The 17,980-nt window shown below is 50.3% G+C and overlaps 1 protein-coding gene across 1 annotated transcript in view; it reads left to right on the top strand.

The window, feature by feature from the left end:
- The first annotated feature begins 4,739 nt into the window (after positions 1 to 4,739).
- Positions 4,740 to 17,980, top strand: part of LOC131671871 (uncharacterized) — a 28,282-nt gene continuing 15,041 nt past the window's right edge. Inside the window, exon 1 of the mRNA XM_058948650.1 lies at positions 4,740 to 5,255. The gene's annotated coding sequence lies outside the window, so the exon portion shown is untranslated. The remainder of the gene's footprint in view (positions 5,256 to 17,980) is intronic.

Consider the following 17,980-nt stretch of genomic DNA (forward strand, 5'->3'; position numbering starts at 1 on the left):
CGGCAACGACGACGACGACGACGACGACGAGGACTGCGCGGAGAGCGGAAAAATGGTAGCGTCCCATTAGACCGCTTATCGTAAAAGTAGACGGGCTCGCGCGCCTGTGCGAGCATCGAAATTCCCGCGCCGCAGAGCTCGCGACATATGCAGATGTATGACGCGAGCGCGCGAACCCGGCGCGGCGGAGAACGCGCTGCACGTGCGCGTTGCAGTGGATATACGTGCCGTTCCGGCCAGCGTGGCAGCCGGCCTTGTGACGCCGGAGGTTCGTTGCCTCGCTCGCACTCTGCGTCCGCGCGTTAGGCCGTTTCGCGGCTGCCCGCGAGCTCGTACGATACGCGACGCGGCAGCCGGCAAAAAAAAAAAGACTACTTTCTCGCTTTATCAGCCGAGCTGACATCTCTTGAATAATCGACACTCGCGTTCGAGAGCAGGAGGTAATGCGAATTGTCGAGTAAATTTCGCCGCTCCGCCTGACGTACCGTACAGTTTTTAATTTACGTGCATAGCCGCTTTCCTCGTGCGCATACAACATCTGTTCGGGCGAGAACATTGTTCTCGTGGACGTTGACGAGTTGGCAACCGAGGCGTTCATTGATAACAGGCGCGACTAGTGCGCAGTCAACTTCCAAATGTTACGAATAATTACGAATAAGAAGGGAAGATTCAATAAAGAGCCGTGGTCGCACGGCAAATAAAACCTATGTAATCATAGCCCGAGTCTTAATGATAGTCAATGGCGAGGACCAAAGTGCGGGTATTTACGAGCGAAACGTCCTTGGTGTCTTACGTGAGAAAATGACATTAATTAGCGAATCCGCGTCGGCCAAATGATTCGCGGAAGCCATTTAACGGGACTTTGATTCAGCGCCAGAGAGATGCGTTTCGCGCACTTAATTTAAGGGAACGCGATACTTTCGCGCTCCCTTAGATCTCCCGAGGGACTTTAATTCGCCCGCCGGTCACCTGTCATTTTCAAAAGCGCTATCATTTGCGCGGACTCTTGACAAATCAATTTTTCAAAATGACTGCGCTTACGTGTCTTGCGCGCGTCGTTTATTTCGCTCGTCGAAAGAGAGAATATTGAGGTTCTCTTTGTACGCAACGACGAAAGCTTTTTATGTAAAACAAAAGAAATGAAAAGGCAACAAAGATTGACACTGATTCTTTCATTTTATTTGGTCAAGGTGTCTGAGTTTTACGTTACGAACGTCAATGCTTTCGATCTCGTATAAGTAATTAGTCTCAACAATTCCAAAGCATTCTTATAGCGATCTCGAAAAATATTTCTACTTATTTGTTTTATTGTTTTATTCATCTTACGCGAACCAGCGTACAGCTAGATTTTCTGGTTTTGGGCCTCCTCGCCAGTTATAACAGTGAAAGCTGTTTATAGCTTCCCCCATAATGCTTGGCCAGTGTCACTAAGTAGTAAAATACTTGAATTTTACCATGAAATTTCTTTTTTATTTCTCATCCAGTTGTCCCAGAAATCAAGTCATAAATTAACAATTTTATAGGTATATCATTTCTTCACATGTGCAACATCAACAATATATTTTTTAAAATCGAAATTAATCTTTATTATTATTCTAATAAAAGTATTCGGTATACACGTTAATACTTTCGACAATGATATATCAATATATCGCAAATTACAGCATAAAGGATTATTCAAATTGTAATGTCATACAATGAGAAACAATTTGTTACGCTAAGAAGATGACTCGCACGAGTACCGTGAACGGCGTAGCACGTTGGTTGTCAAAATAATGGCGTATCTTGAAAAGCAGGTAGCCGACGTCCACTTATTTATTGATGTGGAAATACACGTTAGGACGATTAGATAACCGGGGCGAGTATAACTTTTAATATCGGCAGCAAATATGTCGTAGTATTACTAGGTTGTTATTTTTTTTGTTTATTTCTTTTTCATCGTCGTTTCTGCGTGCATACCAAGTAGGTTAATCGCATGCATTGGCTGTTAATTAAGGCAAAGATTTTCGTCATCCCACAGTCGATGTTTAGTCATTTTTATTCGAGAGAAAAGGCATCGCAAGCTAATAACGTTGCCGGGGTAAAAACACGTGGTATACGCTGTATAATGCGACCATTGAGATCTGCATGCAAGCGAAAAGCAATAAAAAAGGAAAAAAATGCTGCTGGCGAGATGCAGCCGTGATCACATACACGTACACACGCTAGTGGGGAGGTCGACTGCAGCAGCAGCAGCAGCAGCAGCAGCAGCAGCAGCAGCAGCAGCAGCAGCAGCAGCAGCCGCAGCAGCAGGTCTTTATGCCGGTACGGTGGGAGCGAAGTGCCGGACAGCAGCAGATATAAAAGTAGTTGGGTAGTAGGGAGAACCAGAATCGGCTCGCTGGCTCTCTCGGCCGAGGCATTCGCGGGACGCGAGACGGCACGGGGAAGGACAGGTATGGATGCAAGTACCGCTATGCCCGGATCGTGGCCCCGGGCGACACACACACGCGCGCGCGCGCCGGCGCACCGACACAGAACCGCCGCCGACAAGCCAACGGACGGGCCAGATACGCGCCAGGCAGCTTAGCTCGCTTGGCTCGCTTGGCTCGCGGAGAGCAGGCCAACAAGTGTCCGAGCCGCGGGAGCGCGGATCACGCGGTGGCGGCCGCGCGCAGAGGACGCTCTCCGCGAAAAAATAAAAGGAACGAAGGGATCGGAGCCGGAATCGGCCTCGTTCGCCGCGCGCTCCGGGTGGAGCCCGAAGGAAATTCGACTGACCCCGAAACTCGCGGCGCGATGGGAAACCGATCGGCCGACGGCGATTATCGCTCTAATGGGCCGTTGCGTCTGCGCTCCGGTTTGCCCGGCCGGCGAAGGACGTACCTTCGGAAGCCAAAGAACGATCCGGGCACTTGGCACCCGAGCCAAAAAGTATTCGCCGCTCGATCCAACGACCCGAGCGCTCGCGGGACACGTGGAACTTCCCTCGCGCACGCGAAGGTGCAGCCGATCGGAGAAAAAGTTAATTACGATCGGCGAGAAAGAGAGAGCAGCGAAGAGGTTGCCGTAACGGGAACATCCTTACATCGAGAGCAAATCGTGAGGTAATAAGGATTAATTCGTGGGATAGATGTAGAGAGAAGCGGGGAGGGAGTCAGAAGAGAAAGTGGTGCGAGCGTGAAACACAAGGGGACGAAAGAATGGGAGGCCGAGGCGCAGAAAGGAGCCGCAAGACCGGCAGCTATATGGGCCAGTGTTGCACATCCGCGCGCACTCGCGACTAGAGAGGTGGGAGAGAGATGTTCTAGCCCACGCAACTCCTTCTCTTCTTCTTCTTCTTCTTCTTCTTCTTCTTCTTCGTCTTCTTCTCCCGAGCGAACCTCTTTCTCTTTCGTTCACGAGCGCGATGCCCTTCTCGCTGCCTCGCGCACTCAACCCATTTGTCCGTTTCCCGTTCTGATATCGGTTTCTCTATACCGACTCACTCCCCAGCTCGCCCCGGCTAATTTATTGCGCCGCGCGCATCTCTCTCGCACTTGCGGGACGCGATCGTCACTTTTTCTATACTTACGCGCACACACCGAGAGAGAGACAGCGAGACTTGTTTCGCACTCTATCTCTTTTCGCTAGCCAACTCGTTAGCTCCGTGCACTTCTTCATCTACCTCCTCCTGACTTTGCCGGCATTTTTTGCCAGCGCTGCGTTCGCGCAGCCGTCCAACTATTTCACTCTCTCGAGCGCGCGAGAGAGAAAAGTTTGCTTTCTTTTGCAATCTGGATCATCATACGGATCTCGATTCACTTGTGCGCATTGCTGAGACTCAATTTAATAGCTGGCGAGCAATTGATTCGAGTCGACGTTATTAAATAATACGATCGTACGATTCGCGGGCTCGTCACGACGACGACGACCGATTGATTTGCTAACGATTTATTTGCTCAAAATTATTAGTGCTCGTCCGCGCTTCGTCGGGTAAAGCGTATTATTGATGGAATATCGTTAACGCTGCAGGTCACCCATTGTACTGTGGGGTTGGGATATCTAAGCAACGGATCATCGGTGGGAAGAGGAACCGTCAGTGTCAAATTCCGATTTATGAAATCCGTTTGGACATCGATATTCGGCAGCGAAGAAGAAGAAGAAGAAGAAGAAGAAGAAGGAGCCTGCGCTTGATCATTAGCATAATTCGAGTGTAAGAGCGAGCGATGTATATATGCGGGTGCATTGTCTGACGGTTGCCCGGCGATTTCGCAAGGATAAAGCGCACCGAAAAACTCGGCTGGCTCATTAGAGGCGGCGAGCGAGAGGAAAATCATCGATTCGATTGTTCTGCGCGTCATTTGTTTTGCGTCCTCCTGCGGCGGCGTAATCCTCCGGTCGGTTCGTCTACCTGCTGGCAGGCTACGGCGCTGCGGCGCGGAGAGAGAGAGAGAGAGAGAGAGAGAGAGAGAGAGAGAGAGAATACACGTGCGGCCGATGGTGGGGCTGGAGAGAGCGAGAGCAGCGCCACGCAAGCGAGTCGAAGTGGAGGATCTTACCTGCGCCGCCTGCGCGCCGCTGGCCTGCGCTCAGTTCGAGGACTTTGTTCTCCGGCGCTGCTGGCGCGCGCGCACTGCTTCCTGGCGAACGCCCCTTCTCTCCACCTATCTCTCTCTCCTTCTGTCTCTCTCTCTCTCTCTCTCTCTCTCTCTCCGTCTCTCTCTCTTTCTCTCTCTTTTCTCTCTTATCCCTCCGAACTAATCGCGTGGGCTGGACCCGCCAGTCCCTCTGCATCCGAGCGTTTGTTTGGTTTTCCTCCTTGTCGTCGTCTGTGCGTGCAAGTTCGCCGGTAGCCGAGACTGCACAGTGAGTCTTGGCCGACGGGCGCAGCAGTACTAGTGGACCTGCGGGTGGTGATGGAGACTCGCGAGGGATCGGTAATGTGACGCGCAAGGATCGGCGTCGAGAAGTGCAGTAGCGAGCGCGCGCGAGTGCCACTGGAGAGCGGCGTCGGGACACGACAACGACGACGACGACGACGACGAAGGAAGCTCGCAGGAACGCGCAAGAGAAGTTGGCCGGATGAAAATGACGTCGACTAGGACGGGCGCTGCTGCCACACGGCCGGGCTCGAGCTGCCCAGCGTCGCCATCTGGCTACTAGCCGAGCCGAGCAGTCTCCGGTTGATGACCGGCTGGCCGCTCCTCGTCTCACGAGCAGCCCTCGAGCTTCCTTTGCTCTTCTCCGCCGCGCAGTGCTGCGCTGCCCGTGGAACTCAGCTGCTAACTAAAGAGGTTAGTAGCCGCGCGATCCTCCGCCCGGAGGCAGCGCTTTTTCTCCTCGGCTCGCGCGCGGCGCGAGCTATTTTCGCGCAGGAGAAAACTGACCGAGTGAGGCCAGCTGCTGCGCGCGCGAGCGCGCCAGCGACAACTGGTTCCGAGCGCCCAAGCCATATCGGATCGCTGGAATGACAGCCCGATGGCCATTCCCTGCCCGCGCGCACGCCTACCCGTAGCCAAGCGCTGAGCGTTCGCCAAAACCAACGGCCTCCGCTCGACGGCGATTCCTCGCGCCGGTGCTTCCGTCGCGGTCGACGAGGGACGCCCGTGCGCCCGGCGACGAGCCCCAAAGCACGCGCGCTCGAGGACGAGGAGATGATGCGCCAGAGTATTTGCGATACGTTACAGGCCAAATTCCTGTAGCACTAGTGAAAGTTACTACACACGCGGCTTGGGAACTTATTACATGGAAAAGTAAACTTTACAATGCCTCGTTTGGTACTTCCACTCTTGCAATCGCTTATTTTCTACTTTTATTCGATGCCAACCATTATACTTTTGCCCTGACATTTCGGATCGATTCGCCAAAATCAAGCTGCCAGTGTACTTTTAAGCCATCCACGTGGAACGTTATTTTACGTCGTCGTTGTAGAAAAAATAAGATTTTATTTAACGGCAAAATCATGCGTTTCCATTCAACACGACAGCCAGATAGAGTTTCCCTTGGTGTACGTATAATATTCTCGATCAGCATGCGATTATATAGCAATCAGTAAACTCGCTCGAGCGTATAGACAATTAGGACGATAACCGGTAGATTTCTCTGTTGATTTTCCATTTTCATCGACTCGTGGAAAAGCTCAACTCGAAGACGTTTCTCATCGTTCTGAGACAGTTCCGAATGCAAAAGTCAGCTCTGGCCAGATCAAGCTGAAATCGGCTCCGAAAAAGTAATGCCGAGGTCGTGACTCGTTAACATATGGACGCAGAATAGCTCTGCTTGTCTCGCGAAAACCGTCGGATATCCGTGTAAAATCACGTCTCCCGTGAAATGCAATCGAGCGCTCTGCCAAGGAATCTATTCCGACAGGTCGAGCGCGCGTTGGCAGGTGAAAAAGAAAGCAGTGTGCGAGTACGATGCACGCATCTATGCACACGTGTGGCAGCGGCGGCAGAGAGAGAGAGAGAGAGAGAGAGAGAGAGAGAGAGAGAGTGCGATGAGCTCGGCGAACTCGGAGGTTGGCGCAGGCAGCGCTGCGCGCGGCCGAGCCGAGCACGAGCCAGCCTACTGCTGCGCCAGCGTGGATCACTTATGCATTGCCCTCGCGTACATATGGAAGCGTAACGAGACATTTTCGGAGACTTGAACGCCGGCTTAGACGACGCGAGCGCGTCGGAAACTTCGGATATTTTCGCGCGACTTTGAACGACAATCCGAACAAGTTAATAGTACCATTTGATGAGTTACACGTTACCTTCTCCTAGCACTTTTCTACGGCCTTTTATGTCGACAAGCTTCTCATAAAAAAAAAAAATCTCTGTCGATGTATACACAGCCAACGGTATATTTATTTATAGCAGCTTCTCTCGAGTTTCGTATAATAAAGCATTAAACTGTTAAGTATAGCGTGATCAAATTCCTTTGATGTCAGACTGCGGACGGAGAACCTTTGGAGATGCGAGTGCGAAATACATCGGTTCAACGTACGTCATAAAGAAGCTTGTGGGCTTATTACAGGTCTGCGCTCGCTCTTTTCTTGTTTCTTCTTCTTCTACCGATCAGAAGGAAGAAAAAAATACCTGCCTGAATCGGCCTTCATTGCCTCGTCCGCAGTGGTGGGCTCTTCTTTTCTAAAATTGTAATTGTGGTATCGGTCCGTTAACGATTCGGATATCGCGGAATGCTCGCCGAGCTTTTAATCAAACGGCGATGCTCGCAACCAGAAATCGACTTGATTACCGTCAAAGTATCGAGCAATAAACTCGATTGGGATGCATTCCTTTCGGCAGTTTCGTGGCGTAAGTACGCGCGGGATACAAAAAGATCGACAAGAGGGAATTTATCGATCGGGTATCGGCAACAATCCGACTGCCATTGAGGGAGACTTGAAGCATCGACGCGCGGCCACCGAAGGCAATTAGGCTAACAGTAATCGGCCCCGTCGGCTCCGCGAGGAGCGTTAACCTAGAAATACGCTGTCTCGGCTTCTCGGATACATCGTCGAGCTTTAGATTAGAATCTTCCTCTTCTTATGCGAGTACGCGCGTTTCAGAAAATTATTTTTGCCGATTAATCCACGCGGCAGTGGCACTCTTTGGCAATTAGACCGAATGATTGCTAACTTCTCCACTCCACGGATAATTATAATAACGATAATCTCGCGCGGCGCAAACGTTTCTCCAGCTGTGTCATGTCTGCCTCGGGGGAGGGGGGCGCCCGAGAGCTCGCTGCCGCCGCAGCAGCAGCATAAACGCGTCGACCTACTTTGTAGCTTTAGTGCGCGAAAAAATGAAAATTAAGAGATTTGCAGCGGCCTGATAGGTACGTAGGTGGAACTCTCGCGTCGGTACCGCGCGCTCCGTGTACGTGTCTCGCGCGCGTGAAAGGAATACACGTGGGAAATTCTCACGTCGCCGTTGTCGCGCCGTCGCACGCGGCAGCGGCCCAACGCTTTCCTCCTCGGAAAATTTTCGACTCTGGCGCGAGCCGAGCTTCCGCTTCTGTGGCTGTGGCTTTTTTTTCTTCTTTCGTTCTTTCTCATTCCTCGTCGAAGAATCAAAGAAGAGGAGATTCGAAAAAAAAAATTTGTTAGCTTTTGTGGGAGCGTAATCATCGGGTTACTCGCAGGAACTTATTTACGAAGGTTGCCGCGTCTAACGGTACAGGCCGCCGCCGCCGCCGCCGCCGCCGCCGCCACCGCCAAGTCGAGCTCATCGCGATGTACGCGCCGCCACGGCTTTGTGAGTGTGTGTTATGCGCGCTTGCTGATGCTTCAAATTCGACTCCACGACTCAGCTCGTTGTTCCATAAACTCCAATCTGACAGCCCATTGCCGTCTTGATGAATCCTAGACGGGTAGTTGGTTCTTTTTTTCTCAAGACGATTGTTGCGCGCGTGTGCCTTTTTCCTTCTTCTTCCTCTTTGGCAATTTATTTGCGTGGCTACGAGTTCTAGTGGCCTTAATTGATACGAGCAGTCGAATTACAAATGCAAAGTGCTGAATTTCAGAGGGATATTCCGCGAGCGCTGGAGGGCAAAAAAGAAGAAGAGAAAAAAAATGGACGTGATGAATTCCGCGAGGAATGCGTGGTATCCGCAAGGATTAACGTTGAATCAGTGTCCGCGCGTCTGAGGCACGAGAGTGAGTCAGCAACGCCGACCAGTGAGTCAAAACGATATTTTAGTCGATGAAAATTTGAAAGATCACGTAACCTCGGGCTCGCTTCACGCCTGCGACTTTCGACCGTTTGCCAGGCGGCTTTTAGAGAAACCTCATAACAATGCAGCACGCGATCGAGCTTTTTTTCTGTTATTTTTTTTTTTCTTTTTTTTTTTCATACTCGCATTAGACGCAGGCGTAGAGGTCGTCAACCGAAAAAGTCCTGTTACGTGCCTCTCCGTCATCTCTCGCCTCGTCTCCACGTATACACACGACGGCGTACATTTTTGTTTCGTCGCGGTTTCATGTAATTTTAGGCTACTTTCAAGTGCGCACAGTCCATATAATTAACAGAATTGAAGCCTGCAAATGTACTTTTACGACGCGATGGCTTGGGTTTTCATCTTCGCGCGCTTCGACAATGTGACTCGAGTTTCCTCCAGGTGTTTTTCTCGTCCAACAAAAACATCTGATCGGAAATGCATCAAATATTTATTAGTACAAATAACGTTTGTTCGAAGCTTTAATGCGCGCGTAAAAATGCTCGTATTGACATGTGTTCCATAACGTTGGCTGCTGAGCGAAAAAAAAAGAGTCGCGAAAATAGACCGGTATAGAAAATATAAATATTCAAGAGCCGTGTGTAGCAGCTCGTGCAGAGCGACGGTGGGAGAAGAAGAGGGAGGGGAGGGCGAGAGAGAAAAGCGTACAGGCAGCGGAGGGGGGAAAAGCGGTTCCCGCGAGCTGATTTCCATCGATCTCGGATCGATTGCGAAAAGGCGCAGGTAGCCGAGTATAGCGGGAGGGGGCTTTGAATAGCGTTCGGCAAAAAGGGAGAAAAGCAGAGGAGTGTGCCGGTTCTCGCATGATGCACGGGAGCGTCGGCCAGGCATTCCTCGCAATCATATGCCCGCAACGGACATTGCGATGTTAGCGTCGAAAAACACGCGGCAGCGCAGGCGGCTCGTATTGTATGCTAAAATTATAGCGCGCGCGCGCGGCGTGCTCTCTTTGTCTAGAGAGCCGATACGGCTCTCCGCTCGACACAGCTAAATAGCTCACTGGGTAGATGTATTCCGCGCCAATATGGAGTAGGGCTACGTTTTTTCCTTTTTTTTTTTTTTTCTTTTTTTTTCCTCCTTCCGAAAGCGCCTGCCTACCCTTGCGCTCTTTCATGCAAATGCACGATCGTTCGTTAGCACAACAACGGCTGCTAATTCAAGAAACCTGCTCTCGGTGCGAGAGAGCGATCGATCGTGAGCGCGAGTCAAGTGCCTCCGCACATTACTTATGTAAATATGCAATTTCACATGATCGATCAGCACTCACTTTCAGCATTGTCCCGGCCAAAAATTTATGCTAATGCCCGCGGGACATGGCTGTAACATTGCTCCGGCACACAGTACTTTTTGGCCGGCCGTACAATGCGCAAACATGACAGCCTCGAAAACGTTCCGCATTATTTATCGGCCGATGCGTTAATAATTCCATTATGAAAGACTGCTTTTTTTTTTTTAATCCGTCATTGTCCCCCTCCGCTCTGTTAGCCCATACTTCTTCCTAACGAGCGTTGCGCAATCGCCGAGTATCATTTAATGCGTGCTCCTTATATTTTTTCCGTAGCGCCGAGAGCAAGCAGTATATTTTTTTCTCTTCCTTTTCGAAATCTCCGTGGCGCGCGATCGACGGTCTCATTGTTCGACGATCTAGAGCAACCGCCTTGGTGCATGGGAACGAATGAATTTGAATAATCAGCAGGGGGATTCCGTTAAACTCCGCCACTTGCCTTCTTTTCTTTCTTTTCTTTGTTTTTTCTTCTTCTTCTTTTTGTTTTCGCAGTGTGTACGCTTTTCATTTGTGTACATCCATTTAGCGGCTTTATTATATTTTTAGGCCGCGATCGAGATTAAGCAAGCTGCTAATAATGCTGTAAAGCGGAACTACAGTCGCCTATCTCATTTCTTCGGTATTATTTCAATTCGCTTAGCACAATTCTGAGAATTTGCCGGCCTTCTTTCGTACGTACTTGAGGTGTATACTATCAGTAGACTTTTTTCAAAGTGCTCTTGTATTTGTTCTCTTTTCGAGACTGTAAATGTCGGCGTATTTTGCAAGAGCGTATTATACTCTAATTATAATCCATTAACGATGAATACACAAACAGCAAACGAAAGTGCAATAAAAAGTACAGTAGGCTATATACGTGTCTCTGAAAAAGATGCCAACAGGAAAGCAGAAAAAAAAATGGAAAAAATCCGAGTCTGGGCTCGATGTCGGGTAAAGTGCGGTTACGATCGAGGTGTTAACTTTCGGCATTATTCGAAAATCGTCGTGGCTGCTGCTGCTGCTGCTGCTGCTGCGGCCGGCTGGGCAACGAATTATAATCCGATACGTCGTGTCCGCGAAGCGAAGGAATGCCCCCTGCGCCATCGGTACGAGCGGCCTGGCACCCTTAAAAAGACAGGTTCCACGGGTTTCAGTTCGGAATCCAGGTCAGCACGAGGAGGATATCCTGCTGTACTTTGGCTTTGCGTCGAAGCCTCGTTCTCGAAATGACATCTGGTGTTGTCGGTAGGAGCGGGTCGCGCGATCCGTGATCCTACGCGCGACTACCACTGCGCCACAAGCGTCGTGTCAACGCGCGCTCAATGGCTCGCGAGATTTCCAATAATTTTTGAGGTCGGTCGAGCGTAGCCAGTTTCAAACGGTCGAATTAAGAAATATCCATAACAATATCGGCGTTTCGCTCTCGAAGCCGCCGCGCTAAACATTTTCACGACGCCAAGAGAATCGTCTATTTTGCGATTATAAAAGTAATCAGGTTAGAACGATGATTTCCTGAAACAGACAAGCCATTGCATCGCTGACTTGGAAATACACTTTGCCAACGCTCGCACTGTTGTCGGCTCTCTTTTTTATTAGCCGGCTAAGTGCAATTACATAAAGCGCCAGCTCGAATTATGCTATCGAGCAGCGGCAGCGGCGAGAAAATACCCGCTGGCAAAAGATATCTGCACACTCTTGATTCTTTATAATTAGAATTTGGCTCGGCGCCATTTATATAACGAGGGATATAACACTCAAAGGTTACACGCCGCGCCGACGACTCGGATCTTTATACTCCCGTCGCGGCGGCTAAGTTTGTTGAGCGTTTTTTCTTATCACGTGGATTTGTGAAAACATGAAAACCGAGAAACTTGCAGTTAACGACGCGCCGCTGTATTGCGGATCGCTTTAGAAAGTTACCCGCTAATGCATTTCCGATGAGAGAGAGAGAGAGAGAGAGAGAGAGAGAGAGAGAGAGAGAGAAAACTTGTACGATGCAAAACGTGTTTCCGATAGAATCTTGTAGATTTTAAAGTCGCCATGGCTCTTTTTTCCTTCTTTCAGCGGCGTGTCCTGCCAATTGATGCATTACACCATTTTAATTCCACGACCAAGTTGAATAAAGTTGTCTATCTTTAATACGACAACATGGACTGATTGATTGGTTTCTTTTTTCTCTGTCTCTTGCTCGTATACAAGTAATGTGGAACTGAATAGCTATCTTTATGTAAGCCACAACTTATAGGCTCTTGGGAAAATTCAAGTGTAGCGTAAATAATTCATAAGTCGGCTGTTGTTCTTGTGTTATTTTTTCTTTTTTTCAAGTAAGCTACTTCTTCGACGAGTAATTGTTCTAATGGATGAATTCCAACAAGGTTCTATCGAGTTAGGCTCCGTACACGCGGTATCCTACGAAAAAGTGCCGTTATCTTTTGGAGAGTAGTTGAAAAATTGGAAATGTCCGGAACGACAAGGGGAGTGCAGAAAGGAAGAACTCTCAAATCGGACAGAGAAATGTGGTCGGAGCGAAGTTAAAGCGCTGCATAGCGGATCCGTCGACAAGCCGTGGATCGAAGGGAAGTCGTCGCGGTCTTGTGTTGCGCCGTATCTCGCGGCATCGAGTCCTTCAATTACATCAATTCGCTGTTATATGGGCGCTCGCGTGGTCCGCACATTGGCTTTACAAGAGGGAGAGATAGTGGCTGGGTGAAAACGGTACAAAGGTGCGTGTGGCTGGCAGCGTGGCAGCCTTAGATCAGGCTGTCGCTCGCGCGGCTTGCCGAGATTTAACGTTATTGGCGAGCGCGCGCTCGGCACGCGGCCCCGTCGTCGAAATATTTATGAGCGCGCGGTTTCAATTTTTCGCCGAGCTTGCGCAACGATTCGGCGCCTCCCGCGCGCCGCCTAACGAAGCATCCCCGCGAGGAGCGAGCTCGACTCGCGTGCTGGCGCTGCAGCTGCTGGCCCGCGGCTATTTGTACGCTTCACGGCCAATTATTGACACAAGGGGACTCCGAACGCCGGCTCGGCCGCGCTCTCCCGCGAGCCGCCGCCGGTGTGCGGTTTGTTATTGCAGCTGTTTGCCGAACGCCTACCTACTCGTCCTCGAGTGTTGACTTTTGTCAGTCGAGCGCGCGCCAGGAAAGAGAGCGGCTAATTTTCAAACGGCGCGCACAACCCGAGCCCATTCCCAGCAGCGCTAATGCTAATTCATGTCGCGCGCCGCTGCCGCTGAACACCTTCGAGAGATTGCATATTTAAGCAAATTACGGAATTCCGCTGCTGATTTTTCCGAAGCCAGACGCGGCGCGGCCTGCCGGCCAGAGAGCTTTTCTCCTTTTTTCTTTCTTTTTTTTTTTTTTTTTCGCCACTCGTAAAACTCTCGCGGCGCAGCCTCGCAACGGTTATCCGCCTCGGGCGCGCGCTCAATTTTTATTTATTACGCCTGCATTTTTTCCCCCGACGCCGAGTATAAATCATCGGGAGGGTTTCCGATGAAAACGGGAGTAGCAGGCGCGGACAGAGCGGCTCGTAAATATCCGCGAGAGAGCGCCGAGTCCGCGTAAAGAGCCCGCAAAGAAGTCTATTTTTAGGCATTCCGCCATTTGCGGCAAAGCAGTCAGAGCAAAGGCACTCGGCCAGCGTTTGCAACACATTCGACGCCCATGAGATTGGCGCGATGCGCAAGTCGCCGAAGCGAATACACCCTCGGTTGACCCGCACGCTGCGCTTTCCTTCGCCAAGATCGACAAGTGACAGTCGGTCAAATGTGCCCTCGATTCGATGTTGTTAGAGTGCCTGCGCAAGATACAGAGAGAAAGAGAGAGAGAGGAAAATCTTTTTGGGAGAATCGAGATCGTTTTCACGTGACTCGATCGTTATCTCTGATACGACCATCACGACTCAAATTTATTTTCCTTATTAAGGAACTTAATAGCGTGAAAGTTAGACCGGTATCAATCGATTCGGCGCTCCGTCGCCTTGCGGCTGCAAGTGCGAGTCAATATTTGTACTTGGCAACGGATCGATCGATTAATTCCGACCAGCGGGCTTGCGCTAACCTGTATTTGACTTTTTCAATTTGTCAAGGCGACAACTGCCAAGTCTGAACTTTGCAGCGGCGGCGAGCGTCGCTGTTTCTTTTTCTTTTCTTTGGCGACCGCCGCACTCCGCGGATTAAAATGAAATTCGTAAGTGCACACTCGAGTCAGAGGCGAAATTGAATCCCGTTGGCAGCTTTTTCTTGAAATGACATTTCCCCACTTTCGATATTGCCCACGCATCCGCGCACGCGTAAGATACGTAATGAGTCGAAATAACATTTTGATATATTGCAGCTCGGTTTTTGGTGTTCGAAATGAGACCCCTGGAAACTGCTTTTCTCTCTCTCTCTTTCTCTCTCTCTCTTTCTCTCTCTCTCTCTCTCTCTCTCTCTCGAAAAACTGGTTTTCCGTCAGCCCAGCTTTCAGTTATCGCTTGAGCACTTAACGCCACGTCGTATACATCGCGGTTTCCGGTGGCAAACTCGTAAAATTGAACTTTACAGTTTTTTATTTCGGATTTCTCCGCCGCAGCATTTGGGAGACACGGTGGCTCAGTGGATAAGAGCTGAGGCCCCTGCGCAAGAGGTCGCAGATTCGAGCGCCAGGCTTATGAAAATCGTCAGAAATGAAACGTTAATATGCTCGTTACGGTTACTCTTGCTAAACGTGCTCCTGCCACAGCCTTCGAAAAGTGGTGGGCGATGTTGGTTGCGTACTTCTGACGATTACAGCGGGCCAAGACAAACGTGCGCGTGCGAAGCGAACTGAGAGTAAGAAAAGCAAGTCGAAATGCGAACGTCAATCGAGCGCTAACTGCAATTGTCCTGGCAAAGAAAAAGAGCAGCCTGGCAAGGCGACTAGGCGCTCTCTGCATCTGCATGTTAATGGTCGGCGGCCGTTAATGAGATATTAAAGGAATATTCGGCCGTAAATAATACGCATTAACATCTCGTCGCAACTTTCACGACTGAGAGGGGAAAAAAGAAGCGTGTAATGAATCGAGAGCGCGCACGGAATGCGAGACAATTTCGCGAGGCAATTAACGAGCGAGAAGCTCGGGGGCAGGCAAAAAAGGGGCACGGTAAAATTGAGCTACGGCGGAGAGAGTGAAACACACACGTGCGCGCGCAAAAACGCGACACGGTCTAGCACTTCCTTCTCTCGCGGCGCGAAATTGTCCCGGGGGCTGGAAGAGGGCCAGGCCCAAGGAAAAGAGGTTGCGAGCGCGACAGCGGCGGCTGCGGCCGAAGGGCGCGATGGTGGAACGGCGCGATCACGAGGAGCCCATTGGCACACGGAACTGTTGCGTCAGCGCGGCGCTCCCGCTGCACGCACGCGTACGTGGCGCGCCGCCCGCTTACGAATGGCCTCCGACGCTCGACGCTGCGGGATCGGGGGTGGCGGCCAAGAATTTCGCCGCGACCGGATTGACAATCCGACGGTGAACGGGCCCAGAGCGCCGCTCGCGGGCACGAAAATAACAACGGCAACCTTCGTCGGATCACGCTGCCTCGCGAGCAGCCAAATAACGCGCCGGCCCTTACGTAAGTCGATTCATTTAACGAGTTTCCTTAATCGAGTCGTGCAGATTTTAAATTGAGCTTGATTTATAATTGGATCAGCGCTCGCTTCCCGATGTATAAATACCCCGCGGAAGAGAGACAACTCGCGCGAATAATTAAGAGGCTCGCGCATTGGGCGAACGTTATAAAGTGGTGCGCCAAATGTAAAAATTGCCTAACGAGGCTAATCTATGCATCGGTGGACCGTGCGATACGTGTCTCATTGCACATCTAATTACAGCGAGCAACTATCAACGAAAGTATATAATAATGAATTATATAACGCCTCGCGGCGCGGAGTCGGACTGCCAGCAGCGGGCAATTATCGGGCCGCTGCTGGTATATAGCCCAAGGGAAGGAAAAATCCGCGGCGAGTGGAGCAAAGTGGGCAGTCGAGCGAGCGCGCGGCTCTCTAATTAAAATCGCGCGCGGCGGCAGCGGCGGCGGCGGCGGCAGCCTCGCGAAAAACAATAATCAAGGGGCTACACACGAGCGGGAGAGCCGCGAGCACGTGCAAAAAGCCCTCTTCCGGTTTTTCCTCTTTTTTTTTTTTTCCTTTTTCTTTGCCCCTCTAGCTCTAGGCTCCGCGCCGGTAATAGCCAATCATAACAGATCCGCCTGCCGGCTTTCGCGTGTATGTTAGCCTTCGGTTTGGTGCGTCGCTTTCGCGAAACCCGAGAGAGAGAGAGAAAAGACTCGACGTCGGCTATCGTTCTTTTGCGACTGTCGAGACGAGTCTCCGTGGGGCTCTGTCTCTCCTTCCACCTAGCCCCCCTCTCTCGGTCTTTCGAGATATCGAACGGGTTCATTATTTTCCACGGAGGGCCTCCTCGACCTAACGGTACTCTCAATTACGTAAAAGGATAAGTTTTTTTTCTTCTTCCGCCTCTGGTTGGCGACTCGGTCGATATATGCATCCCCCGCGCGCGGACGATCGCACCGACGATGCATAATTACGCCTGCGCCGCGCGCTTGCAAAAACGCGTTTGCGCAAGTGGCGCGAGAGCGCGGCCGTAATTAGGTGTGCACGTTAGCGCGCGTACGTATAGCGTGGCGTGCCGCGCGCGAGAAGCCTTCGGGGAAATTGTTGGCGCATCGAAATTTTCCTCGCCCGGCCCCGTGCTCCGCCTCGCGCTTATGTAAAAGTCACTGGATTCGTTGCGCTCGTCGCTCCACTTCCATGGTGGTATTCCGATGGCACACCCGGATGTGCCCTCGCCAAGCGTCGATTTAGCGCTTGTTCGGGCGAGGGAGCGATGAGGAACTGGCGCAAATCGATTCCGGCCTATAAACAAACGAAATAACTGGGCGCGAGTGCTCGAACGCATAGCCATTTATCAGCGGCCTGCTGCCGTGCGCCGTGGCGCTGGACGAGAGACAGAGAAACAGGTTGGAGAATTTAAATTGAAATTCGACGTAAGGTCCTTAATGAGCTGACGATTATGTCAGAATGGCGAGCGCCGGCGAATATATCGTCGCGCAAACGCGCGATCGGGTATTACGGCTCGACAATGAAATGGACACCTTTGTGCTGCGACTGTCCCGCGGCGCGGTGAGTTATCGGCTGGCTAATGAGCTGTGAAATTTTAATCTACGCCAAATCGACTTGCACACCGCATTTTATCCTCGGCAATTTGTCGGAAAAATAAATATCACTTGCGTTTGCGGCCAACGCGTGTACGTCGAAAAATTATTAAGAAAATAAATCTCCTGCTGTCGCTCTCTGGAAAGAAAACGTGAGCACTGCCAATGGTATTGAATGAAGCAATGAACATGGTTTTTCAGTTGCATTCTCATAGTTGAAAATCCGGAAACTTTGTTTCATTGGACGTCGTGCGTAACGCTTACACGGCAAGCTCGCAACTCGTCGTAAAACACTCGACCAAGGCTGCCGCCAATGAGCGCTCAAGATTTTATATATTATCTTGCATCAGAACGAGTCGGATGATTCGGATTTATTCGGAGAATCGACTAACGTCGAAAATTTGGTTAGAGAATTTTATTTTGTTAAATCTATAAATAGCCATCTGCTATCTTGATTGCATCTTAATTTATTGCATATATTTGCATAAAGAACAGAAAAATGTCTTGATTCAAAAGTTATCCCATTCCTCATAACCAGTTTTTTTATCGCTCGTTAAATATTTATTTGAACGCTCGGGCATACAGGCGATAAGCAATCGAAAGACAATAATTTCAAGATTTTTCTATTCGAAAGCACACAAATTCTATGATGCTGCTAGGAGATTTATTTATTTGAATATTACTTTTGGTGTCGCAATTTTTAAGGTGTTGCATCACCAAATGCGCTCGAGGGCTCTAATCATTTTCGAGTGAATACATTTGCATTAAGAATAAACATCCAAGTATATTGTTGTCTGTTCTCACGACAATTTTGTAATATCGTAAAAATCGAAAATTTTCGTTTC

This window comes from Phymastichus coffea, unplaced genomic scaffold (assembly GCF_024137745.1).
Source record: "Phymastichus coffea isolate CEN01 unplaced genomic scaffold, Cenicafe_Pcof_1.1 PCOF00137, whole genome shotgun sequence".
NCBI classification, from domain to species: domain Eukaryota; kingdom Metazoa; phylum Arthropoda; class Insecta; order Hymenoptera; family Eulophidae; genus Phymastichus; species Phymastichus coffea.